The following is a 15067-nucleotide window of genomic DNA, read 5'->3' on the forward strand; positions in this document are numbered from 1 at the left end:
TTGTGTATTGGACCACAATTTTTAAAACTTAAAAAAAAAAAACAACAGGAAGTAGTCCGTGAATAACACAAGATGCACAACTTCACTAACAACCGAGGGATTAAAACCGTAAGAAAACTACTGTGCACACACCTACCAGAATGGCAGACATGAAGACACAGTATCAAATATCAGCAGGATGTGGAGCAATGGAAAGCATGGTGCGCAGCGGGGGGTGCAACCACTTCTGAAACAATCGGGCCTCAGAGAGCGAAGTCCGTGCACACAGACCCACAGTGCTCCTCCCAGCTGAACACAACCACCCCAGCCCTGCACCAGGACACACAGACATGGACTCTGCAGCCACAGGAGCCAAACCTGAAAGAACCTGAAGACCATCACAAGCAGATGCAGAAATGAACCATGCACGCTCCTATGAAGGAATATTCCACAGCAATGGAGTACATTTTGTTTAAAGGCAGTAAAACTATAAAAAATTATTTTTAAAAAAAAACTATATTCACAAGATGAAAGAATCTATAATTCTGGCACCTAAGGATTGTCGAATGCTCCTAAAAATAGATTGTTGTGGAAACGTTTATTATAAGGAAATTAACATATTCTCTAGGAAGGACGGGGTGAATGGGCCTGCTACATTTTCTACATTGAAGACATATACAGGTTTTGATTCTACTTCTGTTAAATCAAGTGGGGCTTCATTGGATTTCTGCTACCGCGGAGATCATCAAATTCTGGGTAGGGGTCAGGAGAAAACTAGTCATAGGCGTTCTCGTGTAATAATTACTGTTGAAAGTGTAAATGATCCATTTATCAGTACGACTGAGAATAGAATAACTGCTGCATTACTTCATATGGGATTGTGTGTGCTACTGTCCCTAGGGCTCCAGTGAGTGAGTATTTTGAATGTGAAGCTCATCCAGATCTGAGAATGGAATAAATGGCTAGGTGTGATATGGCTAATATAAATAATATGCCAACATTTATATTAATTAGTGGGTAAGATATGGGAAGAGGAATTCATGTTTTGAGAGCCAGGATTAAGGTTAGCATTGGGGCAATAATATATAAATTGATGATGTTGATGGACATAGTGGTTCTTTAATAAGTAATTTGTATGCCTCAGCAATGGTTTCTAATCATCCATGGGGGCTGAGGATTGTTGGCCCTTTCTGGATTTTTATATAGCCTAGGATTTTCCATTTAATTAATATGAGGAATGCTATGGTGAATTAAATTGGGTCATTTGTGAAAGAACGTTGATTATAAACATATCCTTAGGAAGAGGACTTGAACCAGTGCAGATCAAGGTTTCAGTTTTACATAATTACCGGGCTCTGCCACCTTAACAAACATGGCTCTACAGTAGGGTATGTATAAATTAATTGAATGTAGAGTATATCATCATTTAGTTTCCAGACATTTTGTAAAGTAAGCCGTAATGCTCTTGTCCTTTCCTACTGGCAGAAATCTGCAATAGACAGAAAGCAACCAGGATGACTCCAGTCTGAACTCAGATCACGTGAGACTTTAATCGTTGAACAATTAAAAGCAGTTATACCATTGAAATGTCGTGATCCAGCATCAAGGTCATAAACCATATTGCCGCTATGAACTCCAGAATACAATTACACTGTTATCCCTAGTAAAACTTGTTCTGTTGATCAGTGTTTTAGAACAGGTGATAAAGCATTTTGACTAGTTGGTCTAAATTTTGATCACTCAGAGGTGGTTGCTTCTCCAAAAAATAAATGACACACGGGCCCAAGGCGCACCAGCTTCAGTAGTTGTGGCACACAGGCTCAGTAGTTGTAGCCCACTGGCTTAGTTGCTCTGTGGCAACTGGGATCTTCCCAGACCAGGGATCGAACCCGTGTCCCCTGCATTGGCAGGCAAATTCTTAACCACTTCATCACCAGGGAAGTCCCAGAATCGCAGTCTCCCTTTTAGTATACCTTAAGCCCAAAGAATCCATGGAGAATTGTTACAGAAAATAAGACAATAAAATATTGTAAGGACTGTGACAGAAGCATATAGTACACAGTTCATATAGACACAGTCCAAGCAGTTACAAAGTATATTAAAAGGGAGGCTGCAATTTTATTTTATTATTTTTATTATTTTTTAACATCTTTATTGGAGTATAATTCCTTTACAATGATGTGTTATTTTCTGCTTTATAACAAAGTGAGTCATTTATACATAAGCATATGTTCCCATATTTCTTCCCTCTTGCATCTCCCTCCCTCCCACCCTCCCTATCCCACCCCTCTAGGTGGTCACAAAGCACCGAGCTGGTCTCCCTGTGCTATGCGGCTGAGGGAGGCTGCAATGTTAAAAGAATAAGATAAATTATACCCACAAACTCCCAATCTTTCCTGAAACGTTGCAATCTGGAACCCTATTGTAGGAAGCAGAAGATTCCAGGAGACATTCTACAAATGAAGGACTCTAAACCCTGTGGTTGGATAAGGAATTCTGGAAGGAAGGTATCCTCACCCGAGGAGAGCAGGTTCCTATACTTGTCTAACATCACATACCTGGACAGTTCCCACTGATCTTGGTCCAGGCATTGCCTGTCCTCTTGAGAGAAAACTATGGCCATATCCTGGAATGTCAGCAGTCTCTGAAATTAAAAGTACACATACCGTGTGGCCACGGGAAGAGTTCATAATGTGACCCAAGAAGAAAAGAGCAAGTTAAGAGAACTGGTTTTAATTTAGAAGAGTGTCTTCAATTACCCACTAATGTATATATATATATATATATATATTTTACAAAGTAAGTTTCTCTATCTTATTTCTAACTACAAGAAAAGAGTGTGGCATGTGATCCACAAAACCAGTATAGAGACTATACTTATCTGGAAAAGAAATGATAAAATGATGGTTTCAACACAGGCATATGCATTTTTGAGTGTTTTATTTATATCAAATTGGATAAAATGTGTGTATTTCTCAGACAGAAAAGACGTGTCGAGGTAGAAATGTACCTTTCAACTATTCATGTGTACACAAGTACACTGGGGAGATTGTAAAAGTTCAGATTGTGATTCAGTAGGTCCGGTGGGCCTGAGTTCTATTTTTTTAACAAGCTCACTTTTAACTAGTGATGCCACAGTCTCTGATTCATTAACGACAATTGTGAATAGCAGAGACATAATTAGAAAGGTAAAAATTCATATTTAATTTTGAACTTAAAGTGTTTTATGGATTTTACACCTTTAATAGGATAGTAAGCACAGCAGCAACAATCATTTGTGAATATTTACTATAGACCGTGTATCTTTCTAACTTTGTAGTGTAGGACTCCAGGAAAAATGCCTGGGCTGCGGTCACAGTGGGCGGGGCCCTCAGGCCGGGCCGCCCCTCCAGGACCCCCGACGGGGCCCTGCGCTCCTGGCGTCTCCCTCCCCCGGCGCCTCCGTCCCTCCCAGAAGGCCTCGGGGCAGAGCGGTCCCACCCACTGCGCCCAGAACGGAGCCCGCGTTTCCGCAGAGCTGGAGCTCCCGGCTCGGGGTCTCTTCCCTCCGCCTTCACGGAACTGCCCCGGAGCCCGCGGCGAGGGCGGCCTCACTGACGCTGCCGGCTCTGGAGGGGCCCCGGAGGCCGAAGCCGCGACAGTCATGCGGACGGCGGGCCGGGTAAGTGGGCGCCGACCCTCCGCCTGGTACGGTGCCCTGGCGGCAGGGCAAGACCAGCTTCTGAGGGGCAGGGGTTCGCCGCCACCCGCCGCTGCTGTGCAGAAAGGGCGGCCCCCAGCGTCTGGTCCCGGGAACTTCGGTCCCTCCTCTCGCCCCTGCCCTCGGCCTGGCTCGCGGGGCCTGGGGGGCGTGGGGAGGGGGTCGGCCTGAGTGTCCTGAGGGGAAACGGGGCAAGGGAGGCGCAGGGCCCGGCGGCAGCGTCAGCGCGCCTCCCCCCGACTGCGGGGAAGGCGGCTAAAAACTCCTCCCGAGGCTCGCAGGCCCCTTATTCAGCGGAGTCCCTCTGCCCTCCTTCCTCCCTGAGCTAAAGGACCGGGGGGAGGGGACAGGGCAGGGCACTGGCGCAGGTAATGGGGACCATCAGCAGGTGATTGTTAACTAAGGAAAACCGGCTCTCCCAACGTGAGGAATGCAGCGCTTTTCTTTGTTTGCGGAGATGCCAGAGGCTGGGCTCCCTGAATTCCTTCCTTTCATATGCACCTCAGCGCTCTGGGGCCTGCATTCTGTATTTGCATATCCTGAGATCCTCAGGGCTCGCGGCTCACACTGGAGGGCTGCAAGGGCTGATGACTGTGACATCCTTTGTTTACTGAGATGGCAAGAAATATTCCATTTCTCACAGGCTTGAGGGGCACAGAGTGAAAAGGGTAGGAGAATCTCACTCGGCATGTACTTCGGTTTACACGTAGATAATATGTACACTTAACTGTGTTACTAGAGGTTCTCAAGTGTGATCAATTGTACCACTGCCCTCTATGGATTAACTTCATGAATATCATAAGATACATGCCTATAGAATTGACTTAATCCATTTAAATAGGATAATGGTTTTTAAAGGAAACAATAGAAATATAACAACAAATCCCTTACCACTAAAGGCTGGGTCTGGAGCAACCTAAATAAATGTTCCATTGTTAAAATATTGAAAGATGTCTTCAATAGAAATATCAACAAAAATGACAAATGATGAGGGCAGCAGAATGTTGAAATGTTCTATCTTTATCATTAAAGTGGCAGAACATCATGTATTAGTAGGCGCTGGGGGCAGAAGATGCCTGATTTTATACCTTTGTCATATTTGTACAGTTGTTTCAACAAGTAACTTAAAGACCAAATGGAAAAAAAGGAGGTTTGTGCCTGAGATCATGTTGATGTGAAACCAGGGATGGCCACCTTGTCCCAGGTGAGTTAAGTTTACCTGGCAGGTAGACCACAGAGCTCCTGAGAAGCAAGGGTTGGAATTTTTCTGCTGGGTGCCCCTTAGGTTCTGTGACTTGACTGATTGTGAGTCATGTTTCGGGAAAGACCTGATCACAGGAAAAGGGTGGGGAAGAGTGATTTGGGGAGCAGCTAACAACATGCATCACGGCTCATGGCTTGAATGAATTTTAAAGAAACAGGAAAACAAATGCTTCTTATGGAATCAGAGAATGTCCAGCCGGACAATCCCAGAAAATGAGGAACACCCATCCCATTTTCCAGATGAGAAAACAGAGGCCCAGCAAGGTGAAATCCCTCACCCAAGTTGCACCCGTCTCTCCTCCCCACTACATGGTTCATGAAAGCACGACTTTTCCTGTCGTGATCACTGCTGAACCCCAAAAAGGACCAGGCATCTAGCCGCTGCTCCAAAAATTTTGGTTGACTGTAGGAACAATGCTATTTCTTTCTTTCTCACTCTTATTCAGGATTGTGCCAAGAACTCCCCAGGCTGCAATGTAATTCGATAAATGTAAATATTAATTGAGTTTTGTTGTGATGAGGACTTAGGCTTTGGAGGCAACAGACTTGGTTCAGATCTTGGTTCTGCCACTCAATAGCTGTTTGGCTTTGGGAAAATTACTAAACCTCTCTGAGCTTATTTCCTCCTTTGTAAAGTGGGGATAAATGTATCTGAGCCAGCAGAGCACCTGCATGAGAGATGTGCACTAAATATTGGTCTTTCTCACTCTCCCACGCCATCTCTGTGCTTCCCAGAGAAGTTGTACAGAAGGATATAGTACTTTTTAAAATTAATTAATTAATTAATTGATTTTTGGCTGTGTTGGGTCTTCGTTGCTGTGCGCGGGCTTTCTCCAGTTGCGGCGAGCGGGGGCTACTCTTTGTTGTGGTGCGCGGGCTTCTCATTGCAGTGGCTTCTCTTGCTGCGCTGGTTGTGGAACACCAGCTCTAGGCACACGGGCTTCAGTAGTTGTGGCCTGCAGGTTCACTAGGTGTGGCGCATGGGCATAGCTGCTCCGCAGCATGTGAGATCTTCCCTGACCAGGGCTCGAACCCATGTCCCCTGCGTTGGCAGGCATATTCTTAACCACTGTGCCACCAGGGAAGTCCAATATAGTACTTTATAAAGAGGGGTTTTAATTGATTTCAGATAGTGTACATGTTTCTTGTAGAAAAGATTTTTCCACTATAGAAACATTAACATGCAATACCACTACAAATGCGGTATTCTATGGGTTAGATATTATCAGTACATTTTATAAGTAATTGGGCAAAGGCCAAAGCACTAGGTACTGGGGAGTAAGAAGTCTCAAGTCTGGGGTGCCCCCCCACCCCAATTTCAAGAGCAGGGTGTGTTTTTCAAATCCATATTTCATCTGGTCTTTGTTTCTCATCCATCCTCTGTGTCTGCCTTTCACAGAAGGCTCAGATCCTCCACTTTCACACCCTCCCGGCTGGCTGTGCCCCAGCTCCCGTCCTGGAACCTCTGCACGCATGGGTGTGCCTGCTCTCCCTGGGCCTCGCCAGCTTTGCCAGGGAGCTGCTGTACCGTGCACTGGTAGCTGTACCCCAGGGTGCCTGGACCCTTCTGGTACATGAAGTGCACCCTCATCACCGTGAGTGCACGCCCATCCCCTTACCTTATATCCTGCCTCTAAGCCAGGCTTGGGGGTGACTAGTGTGCCTTCAGCTATGTGAGGTGCTGGGATCAAAGTGAAGTTCCCAACTTTTGAAGTTGCAGGCTTGAGGGGCACACAGGGATTTAAAGTCGGGTCACCTGACTTAAAGGGGGGGCTGATTGCTTTAAAGCCAGGGCAGCTGGCTTAAACCCTGCGTCCCTCCGCTGCAGGACGAGACCAACTTTGGCGCTGCTCGGGTTTGCTCCAAGCCGGCACTGCTGTGCAGGAAGAGCTTCCAGTAGCGCCTTAGTGCGGGGGGACTTGGTCCGTTGTCTTGCCGCTGCCCTCAGAGCGGGACCACCTGCTCTTCTGGAGGAGAATCAGGGAGGGGGAAGTGCAGAGTCCCGGCTGGAGTTGCGGCACCCCTTGTCTGATGGCAGGGAAGGGGGGACGGGGCTGTGTGGTGTCCTGGGGCTGGACTCACCAGGTCGACTCAGCCTCTCAGCCTCCTAACCTCACCCCACACACCCCACAAGAGTCTCCAATAATATGTAATTGTGCCTTAGGTTCTCGGTCTTCAAACTCATACCCAGGCTCCCAGGTCCCTTGATTTAGCCAATTCCTCTGTGCTCTTTCTTCTATTAGATACAGTCCCAGAGGGAGGGGCTGGGGGATGGGACTGGAGGGACCCCGGCAGCACTGGCCTAGGCTGACTAAAGAGATCCAGGGCCTGCGCTATCACACATGTGCGAGGACCCTTAAGGCGCAATCGAGGGGGCCAGTTAGAGGCAGTCCTTGTTGCCTCAAGTGAGTATGGATCACCGTCGGGTGGGGAGCATGCTGACCCCTGAGAAGTACTGTTAGAAGGATGTGTTCCTCCCTCGGCTTCAAGGACGTGGGTGGGCTTCAGGGCTCCATTTCCCCTCCAGACCTCCAGGGCTGACTGCACCCCAGCGGCCTTGCAGACCTGGCTTCCTGTCCCAGAACTTGCCAGGCTCCAGGAAGAATCCAGACTGCAGAGATGGTGCTTGAGCGCTCCAGCTTAAGAAGTGCTGTCCCTGGGGACCCAACAGTGGAGGGAGGAAGGGTGAAGGGAGTAGGGGGGTGGGGTTGGGAGGGGTGGCTGCCCTGGGAGATGTTGAGAGAGAAGTATCGCCCCCCACACCCCCTGCCCCCTGCAACTGACTGACCCACTGATGCCATAGGATCTCAGGCCCTTTTAGTCAGAGATGCCTCGGTTTCTTTACTCCTGCGTTCAAAACTATGCAAAACCAACTCTTCATCCTCTTGCTGCCTGGCCAGGACTTGTAAAGCACTGTTCTTTTGGAGCACTCGTTCCCTAAACTGCAGTTTGGAGCTGTCCCAGCTATTTAAAGGTGTTCTCCTTAAACTGAGACTAAATCCTACTCTTTTGGAAAAACGCCCTGCACTTCCGAGGAGATCATGTTTTCTGCCCATTCCTTCCTTCTACTTCCCTCTTAAGAAGCCCTGTGCTCAAAGGGCTTGGTGACTTATTTTTTGCTTGATGTCAAAAAGAAACCTTCCCCATGCACCGCAAAAATCTTTCCTGGAGCATAGGTGTTTCAAAACCATGACCGTGTTTTGCAGTCAGTATACACTGGGTAGACTGCCTAGCAGTCCCTGGAAGAGCCAGAGGTGAGCGTAATCAACTTATCTGATTGGATGCCCTTCAAGTTTAGGAAGGTCCCATTCTTATGCCCCAGCAGATAAGACAGGGCCCTGGATGGCTGTGGCTGTGATTAGATAACTTCTGATGATTTTATTTCCCTTACTGAGCTGCTGCTTCTAGGTTAAATTCATTTTATTACCTGTCCCTTTTTTTTTTTTTTTTTTGCGGTACACGGGCCGCTCACTGTTGTGGTTTCTCCCGTCGTGGAGCACAGGCTCCGGACGCACAGGCTCAGCGGCCATGGCTCATAGGCCTAGCCGCTCCGCGGCACGTGGGATCCTCCCATACTGGGGCATGAACCTGTGTCCCCCGCATTGCGGGCGGACTCTCAACCACTGCGCCACCAGAGAAGCCCTACCTGTACATTTTTAAAGAAAGACTGAAAAAGTCACTGTAATAGGTCAGGAGTCTGAGCTCAGGGTTAGTCAAAGGTACTCACAAGGAGGAAGGTGGATAAACATAGGTGCGTAAAATAGGAGGGTTGGCAAGTACAGCCAGGACAACCGGGTTCACCGTGCGCACTAATAAAGGCCAGAATCTCCTCATTTATCTCTGGTGGGAAGTTCTGATGGTTTCTCAGGATCAAACTCAAATCATATTCAAACTAGGGGGCTTCCCAGAAGGCGCTGAAGCACCGGCAGAGCCCACCTGCGCTCCCACCTTGGCACTCCAGGATCAGAGTTGGGTTTGGAGATGGGGTTGCTGTAACCCCAAGGAGGTGAGCAGAGAGGAGGAGTTGATTACCGGTCTCCTCTGACTCTCTGGCCCAAATTGCCTGGCTTCACGAGGGGGCAGAGTTTTGCTTTGAGCAACTTATGGGGCACTTCCAGACTGGTGGGGTTGCCCAGTGGCCCGACAGTCTGACAGGCTGGCTGCGGTGTGACTGCCCTTTGTTTCTTCAGAATCTGTTCATCAGGAGGTGCATGGTTGCGGAAGCCCATTCACCGCCCCCCCCCGAGGGTGATGGCACCTTCCCTGGCTGTACCCTATGATCACCAGGTACTTGAAATGAATGCAAGGTTTTTGACTTCAAGGAAGAGCTCACATAACCCCTTCTGCCTCATAATGTGTGGGATTTACTATAATGGAAGGACATTATAAAGAACAGGTAGAAAACTCACCTGTTGGTCTCCATGTAGGAGTTTACTTTGCATGAATCTCTCCTACATGAGTAGATAGCAGAGGTTTATTTTTGTTCCCATGTGTGTAGTTGTGGCAGAGGACGTAGGTATGGTGATTTGAAGCCCTCAAAGAAATATTCTCAGAATTCTCAAGACTTCTCTTGATTGGAACCGAAAGAGACCTGGAAAAGGAGGAAAAGCAAAGGAGGAGGGAGAACGAATGACTGTTTCTCAGTAAATTCACCTTCCTGGTTGATTGTTCTGTCTTCTCATTTCTTTTAGCTTCTATGTATGTCTAATGGGATGATGTAGAAAGGCTGATTTTTATGCTTTAAAAGATTTTACATCACAAAGAAACTAGAAGTGGCTAACAGAACTTGTTCACATCAATGTTACATAGAGACTTTGATATTAAATTTGTATACTAAAGTGGGTTAATCCAAATTTTCTCTTTTTGAGTGAACATTTGTAACATATTTTTGTAGATAATAATTTATCCTAGATATACAAAATTGTGAGAATGGGTACCATTTTTCACCACTTAAATGATTTCTTTTAAATGAATAGATCGTACACTTTAAAGGCCAATGTTGTCTTACATGTTGTTTTTTAATTCCTTGATTTCCAAAACTTGTGTTTATTTAATTGATTTCTATCTAATAATCTGTCTCCCCTTTATTGTTTCTTACTTTATATTTTATTGATCTATAGTTAATTTGCATTATTATATTAGTTTCAGAGGTACAACATAGTGACTCATAAATGTTTAGGTTCTTCTCCATTTATACTTATTATAAAAGAGTGGCTCTATTCCCCAGGCTATACAGAACGTCACTGTAGGTTATTGATTTTATACAGAGTGGATTCTTCCTCAGAACCTCCTACCACTATTTTGCTGCTCCGCCCTGTCTCTCGCTGCTGGTAACCACTAGTCTGTTCTTTAATCTGTGAGTCTGTTTCATTGTCGTTGTTGTATTCAGTGTTTTAGATGCACGTGTAAGTGATAACCTACCAGGCTTGTTTTCTCTGCGGCTTATTTTACTAAGCATAATACCCTCCAAGTCCATCCATGTTATTGCAAATAGCAACATTTCCTTTTTTGCTGAAGTCATCATAAATATCATTTTTTATCCCCTAACCTACTGATGAACACTTAGTTTGACTCTATATCTTGGCTATGGCAAATAACACTGTTATGAACATTGATGTGCAGTTATTTTTTTTTAAATAGTGTTTTTGTTTTCTTCTGATATACCCAAGAGGGAAATTGCTGGATATTATGGTAGTTCTATTTTTAGTTTTTTGTGGAACCTCCATTCTTCTTTCCACAGTAGCTGCACTACTTCACATTCACATCAAGAGTTTACAAGAGTTTCCCTTTCTCCACATCCTCACTAACCTTTGTTATTTGTGACCTTGTTGATGACAGCCATTCTGACAAGACTGAGGTGATATATCTCATAGTTTTGATTTGCATTTTATTGCCGATTAGCTATGTTTAGCATCTTTGTGCATTCTGGCTGTCTATCTGTATTTTTTCCTTGGAAAAATGTCTATTTAAGTCTTCTCATTTTTTAAAAAAATATTTTGGGTGCAGTTCTGATATTGAGTTGTATGTGCTGTTTCTGTAGTTTAGATATGAACCCTTGCTTGGTCATCTTTTTGGTGTTAACCTCTTAGCATGTGCAAATATTGTCTCTCCTTCAGCAGGTTGTCTTTTCATTTTGTCTTTGGTTTCCTTTGCTGTGCAAAATCTTTTAAGTTTAGTGAAGTCCCATTTGTTTATTTTTGCTTTTGTTTCATTTGCCTTAGTAGACTGAACGCAAAACTGTTGCTATCATTTATGTTGAAGAATGTTCTGTATTTTCCTCTCGGGGTTTTATGGTCCTACATTTAGGTCTTTATTCAGTTTTGCGTTAATTTTATATACGGTGTGCTAAAATACTCTAATTTTATTCTTTTCCATGTAGCTGACCAGTTTTCCTAGTACCACTTATTGAAGAGACAGTTCTTTCTCCATATTGCCTGCTTTGTTATAAATCAATTAAATATACGTGTGTGGGCTTATTTCTGGGATCTCTATTCTATTCCAGTGATCTTTGTGTCTGTTTTTGCTCCGGTCCGATGCTCTTTGATTACTGTCGCTTTGCAGTATAATCTGAAGTAAAGGTGCCTGATGCCTCCAGCTCTGTTCTTTCTCAAGATTGTTTGGCTATTTGGGGTCTTTGTGTTTCTATACAAATTTTAAAATTACTTTTTCAAGTTCTATGAAAATGCTTTGGTATTCTGATAGGGATTGCATTAAATCTGTAGATTGTCTTTGGCAGTATGGTTATTTTAACAGTATTAATTCTTCCAGTCCATGCACCTGCTATATTTTCTCATCTTTTTCTGTTGCCTTCAACTTCTTTCACCAATGGCTGATACATTTCTGAGTACATGTCTTTTACCTGCTTAGGTGTGTTTGTTCTTAGGTATCTTATTATTTTTAGTGTGATTGCATATGGTATTGTTTTCTTAATTTTTTTCTTTCTGACAGCTTTGAGTTTTGTTTTTTTCTTCTTTTTCTAATTCCTTCAGGTGTAATGTTAGGTTGTTTATTTGATATTTTTCTTGTTTCCTAAGAATAAGCTTGTATCACTATAACTTCCCCCTGTGAACTGCGTTGGCTGTGTCCCATCGATTTTGGATCACTGTGTGTTCATTTTCATTTCTCTTGGGTATTTTTAGAATCCCTCTTTAATTTCTTCACTGTTCCTTTCTTCCCCTTTTATTCATCTGTGATGTGAGGACTATCTTTAATATGATGTTTGGATTTCTTTCAGGTGTGTGTGTGTGTGTGTGTGTGTGTGTGTGATTATTTCAGTTGCTGAGCTCTTAGTTTCACGTGGACACTAACAACCCTGCATTGTTACTCTGCTCCCCCACAGTTACTGAATTTGACCTTATATTTTACATCTACTTGTTTTGTGTGTCCCTTAACTTCTTATTGTGAATAAAGATGATTTTATTACTGTTTTCTTTCATCCTTCCTATTAGCTGTGTACGTGGTTGATTTACTGCCTTTGTTGAATATTTGCCTTATCCAATGAGGTTTTTCCGTTAGTAAGTTTCCTTTCCTAATTTTTATGTTTCAGTCATGGCCTTTTCTTTTTCACTGAGAAAAGCCCCTTTAAGATTTCTCATAAAGCTGTTTTGGCGATGCTGTGCTCTTTTAGTTTTGCTTCTCTGTAAAACTTTAGATCTCACCATCAAATCTGAAGGAGAGCCTTGCTGGGTAGAGTATTTTTGGTTATAGGCTTTTCCCTTTCATGACTTTAAATATACCATGCCACTCCCTTCTGGCATGCAGAGGTTATCCTGAAAAGTCAGCTGAGAACTTAATGCAAGTTCCATGTTTGTAACTTGTTGCTTTTCCTTTGCTCCTTTTAATAGTGTCTTTTTATCTTTATTTTTTTTGCCATTTTAATTACAATGAGTCTTGGTGTGGTCCTCTTTGGGTTGATCCTGTTTTGGCCTTACTGTGTTTACTGGACTTGGATGTCTGTTTTCTTTCCCAGGTTATGGAAGTTTTCAGCTCTTATGTCTTCAGGTATGCTCTACACTGCTTTCTCTTTCCTTTTTGCTTCTGGGACCAGTATAATGCAAATATTAGTACACTTGATGTTTCACATGTCTGTTCAACTTTCTTCATTTCATTTTAATCTATTGTTTTACAGTTCATCTTCAGTGATTGCCAGTACTCTGTCCTTCAGTTTTCTGATTCATTCCTCTGTATCATTTAGTCTACAGTAGTTTCCTTTTAGTGTACTTTTCATTTCAGTTATTGTATTCCTCATCTCTGTTTTGTTGTTCTTTAATGCTCTAACTCTTTTTTAAAAAATTCTACCTTCTTGCTCTGGTCGTCCATTCTTCTCCTGAGTTCTTTGATCATCTTTATAGTCATTACCTTGAACTATTTTTTGAGGAGATTGGTTACCTCCACTTCACTTAGATCTTCTTCTGAGTTCTTATCTTGTTCCTTCATTTGGATCGTGTTTCAGTGTCACCTCATTTTTCTTAACTTGCTGTTTTTATTGCTATGTATGTAGTATGTTCGTTACATTTCCTGACCTTCTAGAAGTGGCCTTTTGTAGGAGAGGTCCTATGTGTCCCAGAAGCCCACTGTCCCCTGGTCACTAGAACTATATGTTCTAGGTGTACCCCCTATGTTGGCTACTTGGGCTCTTCTATTGTGGTGGGCTGACTACTGTGGGTGGTCTGGTAGGCTTGGCTGCCCCCAGACTACTTGTTTGACAGACTCTGCCTTGTATGGAGGCTGTCTGTGCTGCTTGGTGAGGCTAAATCATAAGGCAGTTGCCTGCACGACTCTGTGGGACACCAAATCTAGTGGTGGTTCACTTATGGGTAGAATTGCAGTCCAGGTGATATCAGGGCTAGTGCCCAGTCACTGCGGTGATGCTGGCTACTGGGAGGAAGACACAGGTCCTGAGTTCTGACTGCAGGGCCCAGGAGTCTCAGAGTTGGTGTTGGATCACTGTTCCTGACACAGCTATCTGCAGGGTCTGGGGTATCCCTAATCTTGTGCTGTCATTCTGATGGGCAGGGTCAAGACCCAAGTGAGTCCATGGCTGCTTCTGGCCTGCAAGTGAGTGTTCTGGTCACACAGGCTGCTGGGCTGTGGTATTCCTGGAGCTGGTGTGTGCCTGTTGGTGTATGAGGCTGATCCCACTGCTAGAGCAGATTTGCTGTTGGGTAGGTCCAAGCTCCATCCAGTCCCTGTGCAGTAATCACCTGCCGACGGTGAGACTGATTCCAAGGCCAGAGCAGGCTCACTTGTCAGAGGGGCCAAGGACTCTGGGGCTGGTGCCTCTCCACTTAGGTGTGGAGGCTGGTCCTGGGGCTTTTGGTTGCTGGGCCCATGTCCAGCGGCAGCTGTGCATTGAGAGGGTCTGAAAGCAGCATGTTTGCTGGTGGATGGGGCTATGCCCCTGCTCAGTTAGTTGCTTGGCCTTCAGCATCCTAGTACTTGTGTCTATAGTCTGGTGGAAATGGGTAGGGCTAGACCCTGAGGCTAAAAAGATAGAGGGAGGACTCTGAAATTATGCTTGCTGGTACCAGTGGCCACGAGGTAGAAGGAGCTCCCCCAAGTGGCTGCTGCCAGTGTCTATGTCCCTGAGGCTGTGCTGTAGTTGCCTCTGGACTCTCTGGGAGACTCTCCAAGATCAGGAGGTAGGTGTGACCCAGGATCCGTTCAAATGAGTCATACCTGAGGTTTCTAAGGAGTTATATACACAGTTGCTATTTCGATTGCTTGTTGATGAAGATCAGTGGAAAAACTAGAGTCGTTTCCAAGTGTAGGTAAGATATAATGAGAGGATGGAGGTGGGAAGTAGGGAGGCCCAGAGAAAAGTGGGAAGGTCATACTGGGCCAAGATGGTGGTAATGTCCAGCAGAATGGATGGTAGGGCAGACTGTGGTTTCATCTTTTTTATTTCGGCTCCCCACCTCATCCTTAATAATTCTTTGGGAATATTTCATTGCTCTGTGATGCAGGTACAGAATTCGAGTGAGGAGACTACACCCTCAGCGTCCAGCTGTCTGAGTCCTCAGTGTGCTTCAAATGATGGAGAACTATTGCTTCTTTATGAGAAGAGTTAGTACCTCGTAGCTAAGCTTTAGCTGGAGCTTATGCAGGATTGATTCCAATTTATAT

At 44.7% G+C, this 15067-nt stretch overlaps 1 long non-coding RNA gene across 2 annotated transcripts in view; it reads left to right on the plus strand.

Annotated features, from left to right (window-relative positions):
• Positions 1-3423: 3423 nt before the first annotated feature.
• LOC309812543 overlaps positions 3424-15067 on the plus strand; it is a 69310-nt gene continuing 57666 nt past the window's right edge. Inside the window, exons 1-2 of one of the 2 annotated variants that reach the window (XR_014295336.1) lie at positions 3424-3640; positions 4787-4883. This is a non-coding gene — a long non-coding RNA (uncharacterized lncRNA). The remainder of the gene's footprint in view (positions 3641-4786; positions 4884-15067) is intronic. The other variant, XR_014295337.1, reaches the window with a different exon arrangement.

The sequence above is a fragment of the Mesoplodon mirus genome (genome assembly GCF_964341445.2).
Source record: "Mesoplodon mirus genome assembly, chromosome: 11".
Taxonomy (NCBI): Eukaryota; Metazoa; Chordata; class Mammalia; order Artiodactyla; family Ziphiidae; genus Mesoplodon; species Mesoplodon mirus.